This window comes from Megalops cyprinoides, chromosome 2, assembly GCF_013368585.1.
Source record: "Megalops cyprinoides isolate fMegCyp1 chromosome 2, fMegCyp1.pri, whole genome shotgun sequence".
NCBI lineage: Eukaryota > Metazoa > Chordata > Actinopteri > Elopiformes > Megalopidae > Megalops > Megalops cyprinoides.
Genome location: NC_050584.1, coordinates 10,144,380 through 10,153,082, shown reverse-complemented (window position 1 = coordinate 10,153,082; position 8,703 = coordinate 10,144,380).

Below are 8,703 nucleotides of genomic sequence, written 5' to 3'. Positions count from 1 at the left end.
CTGTATATACAAAACTACATGCAAAAATACACTTCATGGACAAAAGCATTCGGCCACACCTGTTTTTCAGGGTTTGGGCTAAGCCCCTTATCTCCAGTGAAAGGCAATCTTAATGCTTCAGCATACCACGACATTTTGGACAATGCTATGCTTCCAACTTTGTGGCAAAACAGTTTGGGGAAGGCCCCCTGTATCAATCTACAATGTTAATAGTGAGTTTTTGTCTTATAGTTCATGTTTCCTTTGCCATTGAATTCAAAGCCAACACCTGAATGCAGATTTGACTCCCTGATTTGTGACCCTGGACTTGAGTGGCAAGGGCTACTCATCACAGTATCACTTTTTTTTATGGCTTTATACCGTCTACCTACTTCGATTTTACCCTGATCATACTTTTATTCTTCATTGGGGAAAATGTATGTCGGATTTGTGCATGTATGTTTGTCTTCAACTCGCTAGCTAATACAGGTTGGTAGCTAGCCAGCTTGAAAATGTGTTTCAGCCAATTATCAGCTCAAATAATATGCCAGGCTTGTCAACTCACTAAAAGAGTTGTTTTGTAATGAATTTTCTAATAATTTTGTATTTTTTAACATGAAGTTGGTGATAAGAGTTCATGATCCATTGATTTAGCTTGCTTGTGATATTAATGTAAACCATACTGGACTAACTACCGGTAGATTGCTTGAAATTGGTAACATGAGTGAAATTGGTAACATGAAAGACAAATGAATCACATAATGCATAAATCTGCATACTGTATTACCTGTGTAATAGTTAGCTTTTAGTCAAAGGAAATACTGAGTTCATCTTTTCAAGATGCTTGCTGCAATGATTAGTTTAGTCTAAATCAGCAGCACATGGCCTTGGTTGTGAAAATTAGCCTGGGAAAACAACAGAAAGCTGAGTATAATCCCAGCAATTTAACTACACATACGAAACAAACTCAGGCCCTCATTCCTAACATTTTTGATAAGAACGAACCCAATCGATCTGACCTATTCATCAACTAATCACTCCAGCCCTTGTGTTTGTGTGATGTGTGTTCATACTACATCGTATGCATTAGTCCCTTTCTGGTGTTTTTTGCTGGATCTCTTGTTCTGACCTCATGTGAGGACAACTTCAACACAGGTGTAAAATATGTAGCTTTAAGAACATGCCACAATAATAATATAAATTACTGCCATGCTTAAGTATATGACTGAAATAATTTTTGACAAGATGTCTACACCTGGAGAGTTGAGTGAAATAAGAGAGAGGGACTGCTCTCAAAATATATACTGCCTGCTTCAAAGATTTCAGACAGCAGTGCTGCTTTGCACTGGGTTATACAGTATACCCGCTGCACTGGATTATATGCCCCTGGCAAATATTGTGCCAGGGGCAAGAGATGACAGCTATGTTGTTATAATATTCACCTCTATAATTAATCCAACAGACAGAAGTGCTAGTTGTGAGTATGGTAGCTCTTTGAGAGGTTTTGTGAGAATTCCAATCCTATATTAAGATATTTCAGATACTGCACTGCATTCATTGGGAAAAGGGACATATGTTTGGAAGGAAACGTGATTATGTATTGTGCCTTATTACCAAAGTTGCCAAGACATTCAGGCATTATTATGGCTATGTGCAATTAAACATCAGGTGACATTTATGGAGCAACTGCTGCTTTGAAAGGGTTGTTGGCAGATCTAAACAGAGTTGATGGCACCTGGGAGAGCGATATGCAAATGCTTTTCCTAAAAAGCTTTTTTGTTAATATTATTGTTGATGGTGCGGCTTGCGGGGTGCTGAATTCAGCCCTGCTCTCATACATATTGAATCCCGCAGATGATATCCTTTTCACTTCGATCACCACAGGGAGCGAGTGTTGCTTACATCTGGATTATGCAATTATACTGGAAAATGTCACAGCATTGTCCCCCAAAAGGGACATCTGCGAGAGTGCTTGCTCTGTCTTTGGAACTGAAGATCTGCTAATCACATTTTGCTTCCTTTGCTGGGAAGAAAGCCTGCTGAGGGATGACTGGCGTGACACAGATGAAAGAATCAAAACACCCAGGAGTGCTGTGGTGTGCCTTCCCAAAACTCGAATCCCTGACCAAGATGGCAGGAGAGCCAGCCCCCAACCACCAGGAAATAGCGAGAAGACAATGTCTGAACCCCATTTCTTTTGTTTTGGTTCATCTGTTTTTTTCCCCTCCTGCTGGCACACTGATTTTGATCCTGTGTGGAAACAAAGTGTCCTGCACATTAGAACTACCACGCCATCTGAGAGACCGCAGAGTCTCTCAGGGTGAAACATCATAAAACTTCTTCGTCTCTCTCTCCGCCTCACTGACAAAGTTAAATCTGCTATGGCCTGAGTAAGCCCTGCACAGACAGACATTTCCCTATGTGTTTTTGACGTTGTTGTTATTGGTCTGGGTGCTTCTTCACAAATTATGTCAATAGTGGTATTGCATTCTCCTGTTCTCACTAAATGCAGGTGGGTTGTTGCAGTTATTGACCAACCAGTTCATTCCTATTTGAAAAGATGCATTAATTTCCCACCATTTCTCTACATCTCTGAAATTATCCCTCTCTTCATTGACACTCTGAAGCGTGAGTTAATGGTCGTGAAATTTTTCAGTACAAATACAAAGCAACAATTCTAATTGATGACGAGTTATTTTCAGAGGAAACAATTGTGTCATTACAGATTTTACTAACTCTGAATTGACAATGTAGATATGCATCGTTAGTGATTTTCAGTGATCACCCTACTTTGCAAACCAGATAGCTCATTTTGTTTATTCTATGATAGAGTATGTCATTACATTTTCTTGGAGCTCCAGCACATGGCAAATCATGGTGTTTGTGAAAACATGCAGATTTTATCTGCCTTGAATTAAGCTGGGATCGGGAGTCAGCGCAGTGACCTGCTATTCTTCTTGGCACATTAGCAACATTGAATGCAATAATAAATGCAGGTGTGAGGGCTGAAACATGACCTCCCTCTGAAAGGGTCACACGGCATCTGGGGAAAACGTCTCATTCCGGTCTCTCAAACAGAGAGGTGCTCAGCACCTGCGTATGGAAACAACAATCTCCACCATGCCTTCTCCCTCATGGGCCATCTGTTTTCATATGCCTTTTATGTTTAGGAACCATGGGGAGAGGAAGTCCAGCTCTAGCTGCTGATGGGAATACAAAATTCAACCACCACCAAGTCTTGCATATTTTAACAAAGAGACGTGGTTTGCATCATAAGGCTGTATTTTTGTCTAAACACTGAAATGGGAAACATGTACCATTATTTGAACCTTTCTCAGTCTGGTACTGGAGAAAGTTCATAAGTGAATTGCATGGTTGTTTATCTGTAAGACAGACCATCACCAAACCATATCTCTCAAAGCTGTTTTATGATACAAAGACAAGGCAAAATACCTGAAGGGAACTATTTTACATTCTGGGACTCTCTTTGTCATTTCATATTGGTGCGACAGCAAAGGCTTCTCTTCTAGATGTACTGAGGTAAAACTAGGAGGGATGCTGAGGAAATGGCTACAGTGGAAATGCACAGTCCCGGTGTGGCGAATGTAAACATTTCCCTTCAGGTGTACAAATAATGGCTCAAGTAGAACACTAGGTAGGCTGACTAAAAATGGATTCAGAGAAAACCCTCCTTGCTTTAATTAAAACCACACGTGCAGACTAACCCTTGGAGACTTGACACAAGGACACTGCATCTCCTGGACTCTATGGAGGCGGTAAATAAGCTGTACAAGAAAACACCTCCTTTGCTGTGCACCCATTTCAAAAATCCCTCAAGTCCTAATTAAAGAGTTTGAAGTGGTGGTCTATTGCAGGCTTGCAACTGACCTCATGAAAACAGAAGATCTGCCTTCACTGCGGGCACTGTAACCCATGTGGTCAGAATCGAAAGTCAATAAATTATCTACTTGAACACAGTCACACACACTTATACCCATTCCTAAATTTCCTGGAAACAGGTCAGAGGTCCTGACATGCGTCCTCCTGCCCAGCTACACTGCCCGATGAGGTGGAACGGACTGGGATGCCCCGATCCCTCATACTCCCTACCAACACCATCTTAACACTTTGACCTCTAACCCCTAACCCTCACTCCAACCCCCATGTCCTCCTACACCCTCCCCTTGCTCTACTGAACAACCAGGAGAAAATAACTTGCTCCCTGAGTAAATCTACTTCAGTGCACACCACCTCCCCTTCTTAAATTGCACAGAAAGATTTAAGGGCCACACACTGGACAGAAGGAATGGTAGTTAATATTACTGCCTCATGGCTGCAGGGTCATGGTTTTGATTACTCATGTATAGTCTTCCCAATCTGCTCAATTTTTTCTTTTGTTTTTTTCTTTCTTTCTCACAGATTTTATTCCAAAGCCCACAGGCATGCAGTTTAGGTGTGGCAGTCTCTCTGAAATGCCCTTTGGGGGTTTCCTGCAACTGATTAACAACCCCACCAGGTGCATAGCTCCACCATGACCGAGAAAATCAAAGAAAAATTGACAGAGGTATGCCACATGTCTGTCATGATCACAATATTCACCTCATCTTAAAAAAAAATCATCATAGCTCTCTGATCTGGGGTTTGACTGGGGTAGGATTGAACCAATGAAGAGTTACTGGTGCAGGGGTGAGGCGATCAAGTGCAACTGGTGAAACTGACTGTCAAGGAGGGAAAATGTGTATCATGGATATTATAAATTGATTGAAAGACTTCACAAGGATGCAAATATAGACAGCATGTCAAAACAGTCTAGAAGAGGTGGTGCTGTCTGACACAATGGGACGGCAGTGTCAGGTATGTAATGCAGATATTGGCAGAAGAGGCTGTCAAGCTGTCTGAATACAAATCAACACAGAGGATACAATAAATATCTCAAAAGGTAAACATTAGTGTTATCCTAACCTAAACCATCATATTACTGTGTGCCATGCAGAACTTCCTTCATAAATATATTTATATGTTTAACACTGCGGGGTGCAAAGCTTGAGTGTAATGTACGGAAACAAATGTTTGATTGAGCTTCCATATTTGGAATGGAATAAGGCAACAAATAGACAAAACCAGAGTATAAGGAAATGTTGAACACATGATAGAAAACTGGAACATTTTATCCCAAACAAAGCCACCATTTTGAAAGCCTGCTGAAAAGGGCATCCAAAAAAATCAAAACTCCTATATGGAGGGTACTTTAGAGCACCTTTCTTGCTCTAATTTTCACAAACCAAGGTAAACAAGTTTAGTTCAAACTTTGCCTGTTCACTGTCTGCAAACAGTAGATGTAACAACCACCGATGAGAGAGCAGAAAAATGAATTTAATTAGAATTATTTAATTATTAACAAAGCAATTCCCAGTGCAGCCTGTGAACTCTCTGAAAATTATGCATCAAAATACATTAAAACATCTTTCTCATGTTCCTTAAATTCAAGACAGCACAGTGTACTTCTTGGGAATATCATTAAAGGAACATTGTTGATAAATCTTTCAATGATGCAAAAATCATTTTAACTTTTAAATTTGGTGCTGTATTTAAAATTGAAAATTGAAAAGCCTCTGTGTTTGCATTTGGTTGAACATTTTTTGTTTCATTCACATTTCAAATAATGCATGCTATAAATCGAACATTAATAGAAATGCATTATATTATGTATCTGCTTGAAAAGACAATGCACTGGGAATTGGGAAGGGATAAATGACCTAGTCTTTAGTGTTACAACAAACAATTCAACAACAAAAAACTTTCAGTCTGAACCTTCACATACTGTGAGGGGACAGAATGAATCTGAAATAATCTTCAAAGCACTTGAACACATATATCAGGTCAGAATCTCAAAAACACCAATGAATATATTTACTTCACATCAAATGATGCTTATATCTGTCATTATATTCTCATTATACAGTACACATTCTTTAAAAGGCTTTACATGGATGAAGTCTAGTTAAATTGTCGCTCTACAAATTAGGAACTCAGTTTATTTTTTCCACAGATTACTTTTTTAGACCTTCTAATCAGTCCTGTGTTTTTCTACATTGAGAGAAACTTTTAAAGGCAGACTCTTGTCCAATTTCTAACATGGAATGTTTATTCTGCAGTGGTAACCTCTGACAGATGTAGTCCTATACTTGCTTGTCCCTCTGATCTTTACGTGTTTCTTATTATATGAAATTTTATTAACATTTGGTCACTGGCCACTGTGATACGTAATAAAGTCCCCCCAGAAAAACCACAGCCACAAGCCATAAACTACCATAACCGCAAATGGTGCTGCAAATATTGTGCAAATGGTTTTTGGGCTGAAAAGAATTCAAGACATAAATACATCTGTCAGCTGTGCTTGTACAACAAGAGTGTCTCTTTTCTATGCTGTTTGCTATGTTATTTTGTACATATTTTATAGTCTTATAAATCTTTTTTGAATCTTTGTTGGAGACTCTAATTAGTGGAAATACTTTGTTGTCAACAACTATCCTGATACAGTATCAGTAGGAGAAAAAAATGTCCATGAACACTTCCCTCAGTTGAAACTACAGCAATCTCCACACTACTGCTTTTCTAGAGCATGAAACACATACATTCACGCTAAACATACAGATTAAGGTAACAGAATCCTAGATGTTATATATTTTGATCTGCATTATTTTTTGAAAAAATGCCACTTTACTGTATGAAATGAAGTTTTGTTACAAGGTAACTGATTTCCTCAAGAAATTAATGAATTAAGATAAACTATTGACAAATAGTTGTGTGTTTTACCACGACGATAACAGAAACAACTGGAGAAGTGAAATTTTTGTGAGAATATAATCTATGAAATGATAAACATCAAAGAATCGGATTAACTCAATGAACAATGACATTGGCTCCTGATGTCTTTGAATGGGGGAAAGTCTGTATCTCAACATTTATATGCAGGCATATGTTACCAAGGTAATTGCATTATGGTGGATGTGTTACAATGACACCACCCTCATCAGAATTACAAGTGCTTCCTCAAGGATGACTTGTGCAGTATAGTACACATTCAGACAGGGGGTGGTACACGCGGTTAAACAAATCCTTCTGAGCCAGAGGGGAACCACATACTGTGCAGCAGAAATCCATGTGAGGAAAACTCAGGTAAAATAAACAGATTTACTTTTCAATCCTGCTTACGAGTGAAGGCTATAAATGCTCGCATAACTGATCTATTATGCTTCCGAGCAAGATCAATGATGTAAGGTTAAGCATAAGTCATGGACTACTAGCATGTTTCATTTATCACTCAGGTCAGCTCCTATGGAAGTGACCTGTGAGCACTAAAGAAATCACCGTGTTGGTTGTCTGGAGGGCTCGCCGACATCAAAGCGAAGTGTCAGCTTGGCTTAAATGTGCATGAGGAAATCAAAGTTGTTCTTGCGCATAAAATCTTGATGAGAATTTGAATACACTGTGATCTACAACTCGGCTCTACAGAGATTTTTTGTTTTCTGTGCTAAGTATGCGCGTGCTCTCCCTTAAAATCTGATGTGGAATAGTGGGTTGCTTGTTTCGATGAATAAAGCATGGTTTAAATTACATAATTTTGTAATATTGGTAGTCACAAATTCAAATGTGAAAACATGAAAAAGTACAGTTGTGTGTAGTGGGCTCACAGGGTTTAACCCCTGGCATTAATGCCCTTTAACTGTTGCAGTGTCACTCAGATTGAGGTGGAGGTGCCAGAAATAGACTGTCAGAAGGTGCAGACTTTATGTTCTTTCACGGAGCAGCCTTAAACCACGGAAATCAAAATGTGTACTTGAATAGGCCATTATATTTGTATATTATATTAAAAATAATTTTAATATAAAAGTCTAATTCAGATTCTAAAGGGATGGGTTACAGTTGGAGGAGATGATATATGAAACATGCCCTGTGGTGAACTGTGCAAATATATTGCATACACAGCCTTTATTCTGATAAGAAATATTGAGCCCACTAAGGCAAAGAATTTTCTCTCCCTGTAATGTTTAAATGTTAATCAATCAGGATCCATTCCCTGACACCACATTCCCGTTCCACCCAACCCCCACAACGAAAAAGTCTTTTCTCCCACTTACGCCATCCCCTCCACCCCCAAATCGCCGTAAGAATTGTACCAGATGTGTACATGATGACTGTGTGAATTATCCCTGTGGTGTACAAATGTTACTGTCTCTTTAAGGATATTTCCCTCCCACCTAGCCAGTCAATTTAGTCATCTGGCTTTTCAGAAAGGAGTGTGAAAGGAGTGTGTCCCCTAGGATTGACATATTTTGCTTATTCATGGCAGCAATTTAGATCAGGCACTGTGCCTATCACATGCCTAAATAATTATCATATCCCAGCATTGTAAAGGATAGATCAGTGTAGTGCTCACATTGAGTAGATGTATGCGAACAAGCAACTTCTTACCCTGGGTAATTTCTTCCATGTTTATCTGACCATTACAGTTGTGCTTCAGTTGCTAAAAAACTGTAGTAGCTAAAAAAAGTATCGTTGCTATGCTTGTTGTCTGCGTTCAAATAAAGAGAGGGTTTGTAGTTTGTGAAATGGGTTGCTTAGCTAAATCCGTTGCCCAAGAAGACAGTCAGAACAAAGTTAAATTTTGTCAGTTATCACATGGATGCTAATCTGAATGTTTAGACCAACTGTTTGTTTAAA